Source organism: Barbus barbus, assembly GCF_936440315.1.
Source record: "Barbus barbus genome assembly, chromosome: 24".
NCBI classification, from domain to species: Eukaryota; Metazoa; Chordata; class Actinopteri; order Cypriniformes; family Cyprinidae; genus Barbus; species Barbus barbus.
The window spans coordinates 15,084,567-15,098,213 of NC_136752.1; the positions used below are offsets into that span (position 1 = coordinate 15,084,567).

At 34.7% G+C, this 13,647-nt stretch overlaps 1 protein-coding gene across 5 annotated transcripts in view; it reads left to right on the top strand.

Moving 5' to 3' along the window:
- palld (palladin, cytoskeletal associated protein) overlaps positions 1-13,647 on the top strand; it is an 84,933-nt gene that overhangs the window by 9,543 nt on the left and 61,743 nt on the right. Inside the window, exon 1 of one of the 5 annotated variants that reach the window (XM_079375963.1) lies at positions 12,919-13,078. The exons of 3 other annotated variants lie outside the window; for them this stretch is intronic. The gene's annotated coding sequence lies outside the window, so the exon portion shown is untranslated. Of the gene's footprint in view, positions 1-12,918; positions 13,079-13,647 lie in introns of those variants that run through there. One more of the 5 variants, XM_079375964.1, reaches the window with a different exon arrangement.

Genomic DNA, 13,647 nt, shown 5'->3' on the forward strand with positions numbered 1-13,647 from the left:
AGTTTAAATTCACACAACACAGCCTACTCAGTAAACTATTAAAAAAAACCTACTCCAAATGATATTCACTGTACCATAATGTAGCCTGGGCTGTTTTGAGATGAAAATTTTTGAGATGAAATTTTAATCTTCTAGTTTAATAGGACATTTTTATTTCAGTGTAACTTTAGGACTCTCAGTTTGCATTTTAAGGTCATTGACATTTACAAGAGGCAACCTAGAAAGCCCAGAGATGCAATTTTCCTAAAATTTCTAAGAATCACCAACCTAAAAATGTGCATAAAATGACTTTTATAATAAGCAGCTTCCTAAAACACATTTAAGAGGGAAGAACAATAGGCATACACCATTAATATCAATTCATGGGTCTCTGAGGGTTAAAAAGGCCTATCAAATATCTTGCCAACTAAAATTTAGATTATCCATTCTGTTTTCATAAAAATTATTTGGAGTTTGAGTATGTGAATTTTTGTGTAGGTAATAATGTTTCTGAGTCTGGGTTATTGTCAAGAGTCTGCATGGCTTCATTTGTCATTCCTGTTATTTAAACTGTTGTTTAACACTATCTTTTGTGATGGATCACAAATGTTGCCAGGCATATCTTTATGTATCACAGGATGTCAACGCTGAGACTTAATGTTATCTGCCAAGGTGGCATGCATAACTGTCAACACGACTGCGTGTTTATCTGATGATATCAAATATAATTTCACTTGTTTGTGCATGTTTACACTCCACACCTTGATTTTTTTAGAAAATCAAGAACATTATTGCAGGAATTTTTTTTTTTTTTTTTGAAAGAGTAATCAAATACAGGATATAACAAACACCATGTGTCGCACACAAACATATATACACACACACAGCAGGAGGACGAGGTTCTCATTATAATAAAACTAATTGGAAACAAAGTGATGAGGAAGTTATGTTCACCCATGGGAGCAGCTTCACAATGAGTGTGTGAGCATGTGTGTGTATTCATTACTTCTCCGGTTAATGGCTCTTTCACATTTTATCACTTGCTTCCCTTGGGCATGTTCTTTGATGAGGTTGCCAGATCTTAGCAGGAGATCCTCCCTTGTGCTTCTAAAACTGCCCCTCGCAGTTGCTCTCAATAACAAGCTCAGGTTTCCGTGCCAGCATTTCCCCCTTCACCCCATCCTCAAGAGAAAGACTGTAAATGAATATGAAAGCTCAACATCTAAACTTTTAAACAGAAACAACATTTCCTGGTGATTGTTATTTTATCATTCCTAATACCTCAATGCTATTCTGTTTCTTTTAGCTCATTCTTATAACATTTACTATACATGAGGCATTGTAGCACTTTTTGCTGTTGTATGCTTTTAACAGTAGAAGATATTTAAGATGAAAACATATATATATATATATATATATATATATATATATTTTTTTTTTTTTTTCTGCTTTCAGCAGAAGTGAATCAATCCTTGTTATAAGGGATATTTGGGGTCGGTAAGATTTTTTTAAACATTTTTTTAAATAAGCCACTTATGCTCACCAAGGCTGCATTTATATAATCAAAATACCGTAAAACACCAACATTTTGAAATAATATTACAATTTAAAATATTTTTTTCTTGTTTCAATATATTTCAAAATGCTATTTATTCATGTGATGGCAAAGCAGAATTTTCCGCAGCCATTACTCCTGTCTTTATGATCCTTCAGAAATCATTTAAATATGCGGATTTGGTGCTCAAGAAACATTTCTTATTATTATTAATGTTGAAAACATTTGTACTGCCTAATATTTTTGTACTGTTACATTTTTTTGAGGATTCTTTGATGAATAGACAGTTCAAAGGAGCAGCATTTATCTGAAATAGAAATCTATGTCTTTACTGGCACTTTTGATCAATTTAGTGTATCTTTGCTGAATAAAAGTATTAATTTTTTTAATATAAAGTCTTACTGACCCCAGGCTTTTGAATGGTATAGTGTATTGTGTTTGAAGAGCCTTTTGATTGCGTTGTTAAACCTTGAACACCTGGTACTCTCCTTGTTTACATTGTTTCTTCAAATGCTAACGGGACAGAACAGCATAGTAATGCATTATTGGTGTGTTTATTTGTACGAAATATCCTGTTTAATCGGCCACAGTTGGAAAATTCCTCAAAAGGAAGTGCATCAGAACATACCTGAGGTGAAGAATCATGGATGCATGTTCTGTTACACAGAGTGAGAGACATAAGCAGAAGCTAGAAGGAGAGAGGGAAGGAAAGAGACCAACATAAGAGTGAGGATGTTTTTTCCTGGTGCCAACATTCTTGGAATGAACCACAAGAGGACTTGTCATGCAACTAGAGCATTTTCCGACTAGAGCTGGAATTTAAGAGTGGCCGAAAAGAGTGACGGGAGGAGAGAGATGGAGAAGCATGGATATGTAAGGAAGAATATTGCTAGGGAAAGAAGGTTGAGAGTGAGGAATTCTTGCTTGGAAACATTTTGGTTGGCAGCTAGAAGAACCACAAGTGTGTTACTGTGCTACACTGAACAAACATGCAGGCTTTGCTTTGGCGTTAACAGACCAACCAGCACTTGATGCTAAAATACTAAAAGACACACTCATAGCTGTTAAATGGTGTGAGGTCATAAAGGCACCAGTGAAGAGTGATTATTATTTATACTGTAAAACAAAATATATACTTCAAAATATAGCTGTTCTCTATGCATCAAAGAATCCTGAAAAAATAAGTCACTGTTTCCACAAAAATATTAAACAGCACAGCTGTTTTCAACACTGCTAATTTGCACAAAGTATCAGAATATTAGAATGATTTCTGAAGGATCTTGTGACATTTAAGACTGGAGTAATGACTACTGAAGATTCAGCTTTGTTATCACAGGAATACTGTTTCTAATATATTTTTGATCAAATAAATACAGCTGTGATGAGCATAAGGGACTTCTTTCAAAAACATTAAAAAGAACCTCACACTTTTGAACCGTAGTGTGTCTATATGAATATAAATAAGTGATTATTCGGCTTTAAAAGTATCACAATATCACTATTTGATCTGTGGGAAAGGTTCTCTGTCAGGTTTCATACCCGCTCTTGTTTGGTTTGCGGTTTACATTACAGATTTTTGCCATAGACTAACATCTAGATCTGCACCGAAGACACATTTTCGCCATAAGTAATGGTTTAGTATAATAATAAAAAAGGAAATGTTTCAAATTCAAATTTGCATTGTTGATTTCATGGGTTTGAAAAACTCAATAAACAATAAACTCAAAAAACAATAATTTCAGGAAAAATTGCTTTTTAAAAAAAAAAAAAGCTATTTTGACCATATTTAGAGAGATCTATCTTCTCTCTTGTATCATTTCTTGTTTTAGGTTTTTTTTCCCTGCATGTTTATTTTTACATGAACTTGCTTTGTTCATATGTTTTGTTTATGTGTTTACAAGGTTTCCATCTGGTGCAGCCCCATCCAATCATATATTTTAAACAAAGCTTAAGCTATATTTTGTGTATGATGATCTTTAGCCTGCTGCAACGGGTATAGACTGAAGTTCAGAACAGTATCTGTGTTCAGCACAGGGCACTTAGACAGTGAGAGATTAGCATTACTGTATGACGTAACCCTTAGCAACGGTGTTCCCATGAAGTGCTGTTGTGTTGTGTTTATGCCAAGATGACAGTGCAGTGTACAGCAACCACCTGGGACTGAAAAACAATTAAAAAAAGAAACACTTGATTACAGAGAAATGCAAACACAAACAATCATTGTAAGAGAGCTCATTTGAGTGGACAGCAAGCATGTGTTAGCTATAGTTACATGAAAACGACAATATTCTAACCCTCTGATGCATCATGGTCACTACAGTGGACAGCTATTTGGAAGTAATTTTGAACCATTTAGGATGTAGCATCATGTCCCAACCACCAACTGGCGAACCGCCAAAGTGTTGTCTACAATTCCATTTAATTGTTGTATTTTTATCTATTTTTTTGTTTTGAGATATTGCATAATATATTCAAGATGGCTGTGGGAAAAGGGGATGCACCATGTACCTTGGGAATGAGTGTTAAATAGTTTCGTCCACTGTAGTGCACCGCAGGGTAGAATTCTGCCTATGGACCTATATATAGGTTCTGCCTTATTTGTATGTTTTATCAAAATTATGATATAATTTACACTTGAATGGTTTTATTGAACAGAAATATTAAATAGTCTTCAGACTTGATCGTTTATTTCAGTGCTTAGAGTCTATATTTATTTATTAGGTCATATAAAAGTGTAGGCATGTATACTGCATGATTGCGTTCGAGTGTGTGGTGGGAGGGTGTGTGTGCTTGTGTGTGTTTGTATTTGTGCTCACATGTGTATGAATAGCCCACCACCCCCACACACTGCCCCACACACCCCTGTCCCATAGACACATACTCTTACGTTTTGTTTGTTACACTTCACATTTCTGTGCCGTCATGACATAACTTGTACTGACTGAATGTTCTTGTGTGTATTCAAACCATTTTCGCATAGCAAATATTTTAAAAACGTGTCTTTTTAAGACACATTAACACATTTAGTTCTATTGATTCACTTTTTATACATTTGATGCATGATGCACTACAGTGGCCATATATGTAACTCCCTCAAAATATTGACAAAACATTTTTTGCCATGGTTTTTAAAAACAAGTGAAAAAAAGTAAAAACAAACATGTAAAAAATTATTGGAGTACTATGACTTGAGATGTGGCTCTTTGTTTGAATTTTTATTTAATAATAAATTACAAATTATATTCTGGCTAATAGATATATTTACATTTGATCTTTATATTGTTTCTATAATATACTTATATTCTGACTAATAAATATGTATGTTTATTTTTATGTTTGTTATTTCTGTAATATACATATTAATATTATATTTTGAATAGAATGCATATAAATTTTTATTAGCCATAGTGTAATATAAACATTATATTCCTTCTTTATGTTATTATTTCTGTATATAGTAACACTTTACAATAAGGTTCATTAGTTAACATTAGTTAACATGAACCAAGAATTAACAATATTTCCTCAGCATTTATTAATCTTTGTTAATATTAATTTCAGCATTTACTAATGCATTATTAAAACCACAAGTTGTGTATGTTAACACACAAAAACAACATTTTTATTAACTAACATTAACAAAGATGAATAAATAGTGTAATAAATGTATTGTTCATGGTTTGTTCATGTTAATTATTACATTAACTAATGTCAACAAATGACACCTTATTGTCAAGTGTTACCCTGTATATCTATATTAAATATGACTAATAATTACATTTATATTCTATTTTATATTACTTCTATTATATACTTATATTCTGACTAATAAACATATATATTTATTTGCTACCTTTATATTATTTCTACATATTTTATTTGAATAATATGACTATTTATTAGTCAGAATTAAATATATAATTATATTCAATTTTTATATTATTTCTATAATATGCAAAAATGTATATTTATATTATATTCTCGCTAATAATTATATTAATATATCTTTATATATAAAATATATGTATTTCTATTATATTTTGGCAAGTGTGTATATTTGTTTTCTATCTTTATATTATTTCTATAATATACATATATAATAGTTTGACTAATAAATGTTTATTTATAATTTATTTTATATGCTTTACTATTTGTCTTATTCTTTCTTTATTTTAATATTTAAATTTACTAAACATTTAATGTGTGTGTGTGTGTGTGTGTGTGCGTATGTTGTATTATATATTGTATTTTTTAATAGTTCAAGTTCATATTATTTATTTATGAATCCTGCTGAACATCTGAATGTATGCAACTTCTACAATTTGTATTTATGTTTTCGTTGTGTGTAAACCCTGCTGTCAAACGTGCAAATAAAAAAAAAGCTTGTGTGCAGAACTGATAAGAGTAAATACTGCAACCAGAATACTGCATTATAATGATGATAATGATGAAAGCAATGATGCCATGTCCTTCAGTCCTGATAAAACAGCAATATCCAAGGACAGCTGCAGAGGAGCGTAAAGCTGCTGGTGTGAATGAGACGAAGACGTGGGGAGAGGTCATAGGTCACGATAACAAGACCGAAAAGCCACTAAAGGTTCCGTACTCACAGAGCTGCGTGAAACAGCACACACTTGTCAGCTAACTTCACACACTTGCTTTCTTCTTACTCAGGCGCACACTCACACAGACGACGTAAAGAACAAGGTGGTGTTAACAAGGACTCTGTCACTTTGGCATGCTAAAGTCTGTTTGCTAGCGCACACATACGCACATTGACGTCCGAAAATATTCAACGTTATGGTCAGGGCATGTGGACCCTACCATGTATGGAATAAAGATGTTCACACACACTTTGGTAGCAGCATGTCAGGTGGATTCATGGGGTGTACCGTGATGCAGGGCTTGATATGGCTGTTAGGCCTGAATGTGCCTGAATTCTTGAGTTTGGGCCAAGAGACTACAGCCTCTGAACCTTAACCTGCTATCAATTACGTAGCTTATACAGTATCTCTCGTATCTGAAATAGTTTGCGTTTGTGTTTGTGGCGTAATTGTATTATGACTTTTGCATTCAAATTCATTGGTGTGAAACGCAGGTGTTTGTGTTTATGACTGGTTTATTGTATGTGTGTACGTGTTTGTGTGTGCATGTGGATGCACGCAAGTGTACGTGGGAGTGTGCATGTCTGTGAATCAATGACCCTGCTTACACCTGGTATTAACATCTGTCTCGGTGATCCCATCACAAGTGGTAAGCCGTAAATACAGGTGTTATGGGGTTCAAAATGTTTTGTTTTATTTTATTAACATTCAAGAACACTTGTGTGACTGAGTTAGTCATAGCATTAGAGATCCTCCCTTGACAAAATCTGAAATCATAAATATCAATGACCATCTTTTTATTTATTTCTATAATATAAATATTCATAATACAGTATGTTCATATGTATATAGTTATACAAGTAAATCATCATATTTGAGAGTCTGAGGAATCAAAAAGTTTGAAAACCCCTGCGTTAAAGATTGTGTATTTGGAAATGAGTTCATGAAAGTGTGTTTATATGTCTTCAGGTCATGCAGAAATATTTTAACAGAATATGTTACCCTGCAGATTGTGACAGGATTACAGTCTGCCTATTAAACTGTCAAAAGACACAGACCTCTTCATCTGTCCAACTCTACATCTGGTCATTTCTCTCGCTCTCTCTCTCATTCTCTCTTTAATCTCTTTATATAAATCTGTGTAGCATATCACAGCACTCATTCGTCTTTCTTTCCTCATTTTCTCTTTATCACACGCTCTTATCACGTCCACATCCGTCTCTTTCTTGTTTTAACTGTCCCTTAAGAAAATTCTTTCCACGCTGCTAATAATTCCTCCCCTCTGTCTCTTTCCTCTTCTAATCCTCTTTCTCATCTCTGTCCATCTCTTCGGTTCTGTGGAGTTGGGCCGTGTGGCGCCGGAGTTCTGCTGATGATGTCACAGTCTCAGGGAGTTGTGTCTCCGAGCATTTGGTTTCGACCGTTAAACTGACCATTGTGATATTACCGACTCTATAAACGTCTGTATTGAGGGAGGCAAGGGTCAGGGTCAACTGAGTCATTCACTTATATAATGCCTTCGCTCACTGTGCAGGAACTTACTGGAGTCAAAAGTAGGCCACAGTTGCACGTGCAAAGACAGAAAGAGCCTGTATTGGCAGTGGTCCGATTATGACAGCTGAGCGTGTACATGAAGATTAATGTATTTTGGCATTTATCAATGTGAAAATTTTTCCATTTCACATTGAATGGTGTCATGTTTAATAGTGTAACTGTAGATGATTGTACATTTGCTCATTCATGAAACTGAGCTGTTTTTAAAGTACGATATGTGATCTAATATAAACCTGAGTGCGTCTTTTGAAGAAAGGCCATTAAATATAAAGTCGATTTAGATGTGGAGTGCCGCGTATGCTGGTGAATATCACTGATGCTTTTAGCAGTTTAAGAGACAAGTCCAACACAAACCAGAAACTAAGCTTTTAACCCAATTTGTCTGAGAATTTAAAGGGATAGTTCATACAATAATGAAGAATGTGGACCGCAAAAGATGCCACGGTGTTTTCGTTCACACAATGAAAGTCAGTTGGTTCCATTGTTGTTTTGGACTCCATTGACTTTCATTGTATGGACAAAAACAGTTCAGAATATCTTCTTTTGTGTTCAGAAAGAAAGTCATATAGGTTTGGAACGACTTCAGGGTAAATGAAGAAAAAGAAGATCGAGAGGAGCATTGTGGGCATACATTTTTTTGACATTTTAAGGAGTTGTATCACACAATGTGACAGTGCGTCTTTTTATCTTGCAGTGTGACTTTATATCTCACAGTCTGACTTCATATCTTGCAATGTGGCTTTGTATCTCGAAGTATGACTGTCTCCAGCGTGACCTTCTACTTCTCTTTCTGACTTTATATTGTGCAGTGTGACTTTATTTTGCAGTATGATTTTATATCTCACAGTTTGACGTTATATATCTCAGTTTGATATATCTCTCAGTGTGACTTTGTATCTTGCGGTGTGACTTTATATCTCACATGTGCTCATGTGTCACATGTGGGGGTGGTGATGGCGCAGTGGATAAGACACATGCCTTTGGTGTGAGAGACCTGGGTTCGAATCCACTGTGAGACACCAATGTGTCCCTGAGCAAGACATTTAACCCCCTAGTTGCTCCAGAGGCGTGCGACCTCTGACATATATAGCAATTGTAAGTCGCTTTGGATAAAAGCGTCAGCTAAATGAATAAATGTAAATGTGCAAATAAACTACGCTATCATGTGCGATTCATTCATAGTGAACTCCTTCTGGAGCCTGAGAAAGACTCAAACTTATGTTTCATATTTGTGAACACGATGTAGCCTAAGACACACATTAGGCTATTGTTAGAGAATGTTCTGGAAAGCTCTGAACCGTTTAACAGATACAGTTCAACAGATGTCCAGAAGCAAAATGAGGCAAAACAAAGCCAGAAAGGGCTTCCTGCATGATAAATTACATCAGTTGTATCTCTGTCCTTGAACGGGTCTGTTTAACAGCCGTTAGAAGACCCCCATCAGATTTGGATCTGTATAATTTGTACATTGACTGCGTACTGTAAAAGGGAGAGCATGTCAACTTCGTAGCTCATTCGTGCCTTTGGGCATACATTGATTTGTGTTAGTTGGAAGCATTAGCTATTTCAAAAGCCAGATGAAATGAATGTGAGTTTGAGACAGATGTCAGTGAGAGTTTGTGACCGTGTCTCTGCAGTTGATCTAGTTTTCTTCAGCTTTTGATTTACAAACAAATGAAATCCATATTTCAACCCCAACACACACAGTACAGGATGAAGGATGACGTTTTGTGTGTGCAACACATTAATACAGGACAAGAGAACTGGGAGGGAAACTACAGTATAAAATACACAATATATCTGCTATGTAAACTCAAAGGGAAACACAAAGGAACATTTTACCAAAATCCAGAGGAACCTTTCTTCCATTTAATCTAAACTGCAGTGCTGGTCTTTGAACACAGTCTTTGTCTTTCTTAATGTTGTGTATGTATTTCACCATCACAGACTTCACTCAATAGATGCTAGTCCTCATTAATCCTTGTGTTTGGATTCATTTGTCAGATTAATGGTTTGTTTATTTAGAGTACAATGTTAGAGTGTTTGCTTAAGGATCTTAGTGCATCCGGACAGGACTAAAGTTTGTTTTAATTGGTGTTCTTTTCTTGGGGAAATGAAAGGTTTGCCATGGTGATTGGAAAAAGCATCTTGAGAAGATACTTAGATGAACTTTGGAAAACCTCTGGAACAGAAAGAAGAAAGTCAGATGGATAGAAAAACATAACTTGCATTTTTATTGCTTTTTTAAGGTGCTATGATATGTCTGAAAAAAATTATATTTTATAGATTTTTATGTGATCATAAGGCATCTTTACACTATTATAGTCAACTTTATTGTAATTTTTAGTACATTACATTTTATTACAACAAATGGATAAAACTAAACAAAGTTCACTAGATGCTGCTTCTGTGCCATCTTTGCATTGTAAAGACAATCATTATGTCATACTTTTCGTGAGTGGATGCACAGAAGAGCCAGAGCTTATTGAAAGTCAACAGAGGTTTGGTTCTCTTTGTTCTTTTGGTGGCTTGGTTCACACAGAGCTTTATTGTGTTTACTTTGGGGGACAAAATTGTTCCCAGAAGTTAGTTAAATCTGTCAAAACATCCCTTAGGTATGAAAGCCTGTTTCTGCCTCAGAGCAGAGCAAAAGAAAAAGTAATTGCACAACATAACTTGCAGTATGACTATATCTTGCAAGTTAGATTTTTTTCATAACCACATCTTTGTATCTAAACATGACTTTTGTCTTGCAATTGTGACTTTATTTCTCATATGTGACTTTATTTTTCACTACTTCTTTATGGCTGTGTCTGAAAGCTTGGCGTTTGTGCAGAAAGTTACCTCAGTCCCAATACTGATTTTGGACAAACTTCTGAGGCAGCATAATGGTTTAATGATCTGCAACAAAAAAAGAGAAATTCTTGGTGATAACTAAAGGGAAGTTACTACATTACTTTAAAAAAAAGTTGATAAAAACATACATTTACACATCAACAATCACAATTGCAATTTATTTATTTATTTTTTAGCTCAACACTCAAGGAAATGAACACACAGGATAGTGAGATATCATAAGCTGCGAAGTATTCATCTACAGTGTATGCTGCCTTCAAAAATCTTTCAGTCTATATCAATAGCAATCATAGGAAAGTCAACTTCACGGCACAGAAGCAGCATCTAGTCTGTCCAGAAGTGATCTGTGTTTTGTTTTTATCCATTTGCCATGCCGTGTGCTAAAAATCATTATAAAGTTGACTTTGAATCCTACTTCCATATGCTGCCTGCAGAGGCAGCATTTTCCAGCTTTCTATATCTGACAGTGAGCTTTATTCTTATTTTAAACATCTCACAATTGACTTTTTATATTATTATTTGTTTTTTACTCTGAGGCTGAATTGTCTTCCATACTTTGCTGCCATCAAAGGTAATAATTATTCATAAATAAAGCAAACAGTGTTTGCGTTTCCTCTATTTGTATCACTATGTCCTGTTTCTAAAGGAATAGCTGCGAAACATGAGCACCTCCTTGGTCAGATAAATAAACAGAGCGTGCACTGTTGAGGTGTGGGACACAGAGTGTGTGCATGCGAATGTGTTTGTAAAGGAGAAAGTAATCATGCAACCACACTTTAATGCTAGACTTCTTTCTAATAAAAGTGGGTGTGGGTGTGTCTTTGCATCATTCTGTACTGTGTGCTGGTTTACAAACGCTTTGATGCACAGATATGAGTGTGTCTCTTTGTATATATATATATGTGTGTGTGTGTGTGTGTGTGTTTCTGGGGGTATGTGTACTTTCTGAGCTCTATGCAGCAAGCTCCATAAATACCCCACCCAAATGTTCCACCTGTTTATGGACTGAAAGACTGAGAGTTACTAACTCTCCATGAAGGTCTGCGAAATGTTACAATCTCAATATGCCACAACACGTTTAAACCTCACCCCAAATAAAGGATTAACTGTACTGTATACAACACAATTGTGTTATTGTGCAAATATAACATGCCTCTGCCGGTTCCAAAAAAAGTTATCAGTGATAAGATGGCCTGCCTGCTTATGTATCTTGTCTCTCACTGTCCCAGAAGGCATAGATGAAACAGGTGAAAGCCATCTGTTTGACTGAGACCAGGTGCTGTTAGCTCTGTTTTTAGCTCAATGCTAAGTGTCCTCTTCTATTCAATACTAAAACGTGCTATTTCTGTCTATGCCTAAAGATTATTGAAATGCTGAATGCGTCCCATGCAACTGACACAATACTATACTTTTTGTTTGTTTGTTTTGTTTTGTGTATTCTTTTAATCTGAAACCTAAATGAATTGTTCAGCATTAGAATAATAATATTAATAATTAAAAAAGAAACATGACAAAAATTATTGCAATGCAACATTTCAAACTGAGCATAAGCACGGTAGACCATAACAATGTTTGCAACCTGTTTCATTGTGTTAATGTGTCAATGAGAGAGTGTTGGTAAGGTGCCCGTTGGACTGTGACCTGGACATGCTGGCATGGGCAATAGCAGAGCTGAAGCAGCAAGAAATTGTTTTTCTGTGTTTGGCTATTGTGTGAGCTCAATAGAGTTCTAGAATAATACCCAGAATACACTGGGCCTAGCATACCAAAAAATAAGAGCAAATAAGATGGCATATGCCTGATTTAATATGAGGTTTGGGTCATGTAAACAGTTTGTTCAGAGTATGATTCCAAAGTTTAGGGTCAGTAAGATATTTTATTGTTTTTTTGTTTTTTTTAAAGTCTATTATTCTCACCAAGGCCACATTTATCAAAAAATACAGAAGAACAGTAACAGTAAGAACAGTATTGTTTTTATTTCACTACATTTTAAAATGTAATTTATTCCTGTGATGGCAAAGCTGCAGTCTTCAGAGTCACCTGATTCTGCAGCAATCATTCTAATATTCTCATTTTCTGCTCAAGAAACATTTTTTTATTATTGATATTGAACACAATTGAACAGTTGCTCTGCTTAAAAATGTTGTGTTGATGTTAAAGACTGAAGCGATTTGCAAAAGAGAGAATGAATAAGAAAAAATAATGAGTGGGCTGGACGTATGCCACAGGGTTAGAATGCCATTGAGTCTTTATTCCCAGTTACAGCGTGTCTTTCTCTCTCTCCTCATACTCTTGCATTACAGCCTCCTGCTCGCTCCCTCCCTCTCTCTCTCTCTTAGCTGTATGTGTGATCCAGTCACAGCTCTACCCACAGTGGCAGAGAGTGTGTACATGTGTGAGTGATTGAAGGAGCTCTCAGACTTGTGTAGGCATTCAAGGGGAGTGTGTGAGCATTTCAGACAGACAAAATCTGCATGTTTAATGCCATTTTTGGATATACTTTAAGAAGCAAGTGAAGCATAGAGCTCAGGTAAGTTCAACTGAACTTTGAACTCTGAAAAGTTGCTTTAGTTATCCTTTACCTCCCTCTGCTTCCATCAGCTTAAGAAACTACTACATTTTAGAATCAATTCTGTCAAAAGATTTTATTTTATTTTATATTAATACAAAGCATTTATATTTGATATTTAACATTTCGACAAAATATTGTTGAATGGTTTAAGATATTATGTAAACAAAGTGTTATAAAACTGTTTATCTGATACTCTAAAATATTATCTTCTGTATTATGCTTTTTATCTGAGACAGTTTATTGACTATATGCAATAAATTATAGATCTTATATAGATCTTGATGCAGCATCAGCTGTTCGTTGTCATGACAGAGTAAATATTTATTAATTCAGTATTCCATCATTTTATTCACTTTTTTTTCATATACAAAAATTAATACTTAAACAATTTAAAATATTTCATAACATATTTTTCTGGTATATATTTAACTTCAGATGCAGATTCTGTGACACGTTTGAGATGGCAAATAACAAATTCATTATTCATACTGTTTATAATACAGTGTGAGTCTGTGGAGTTTTTGTCA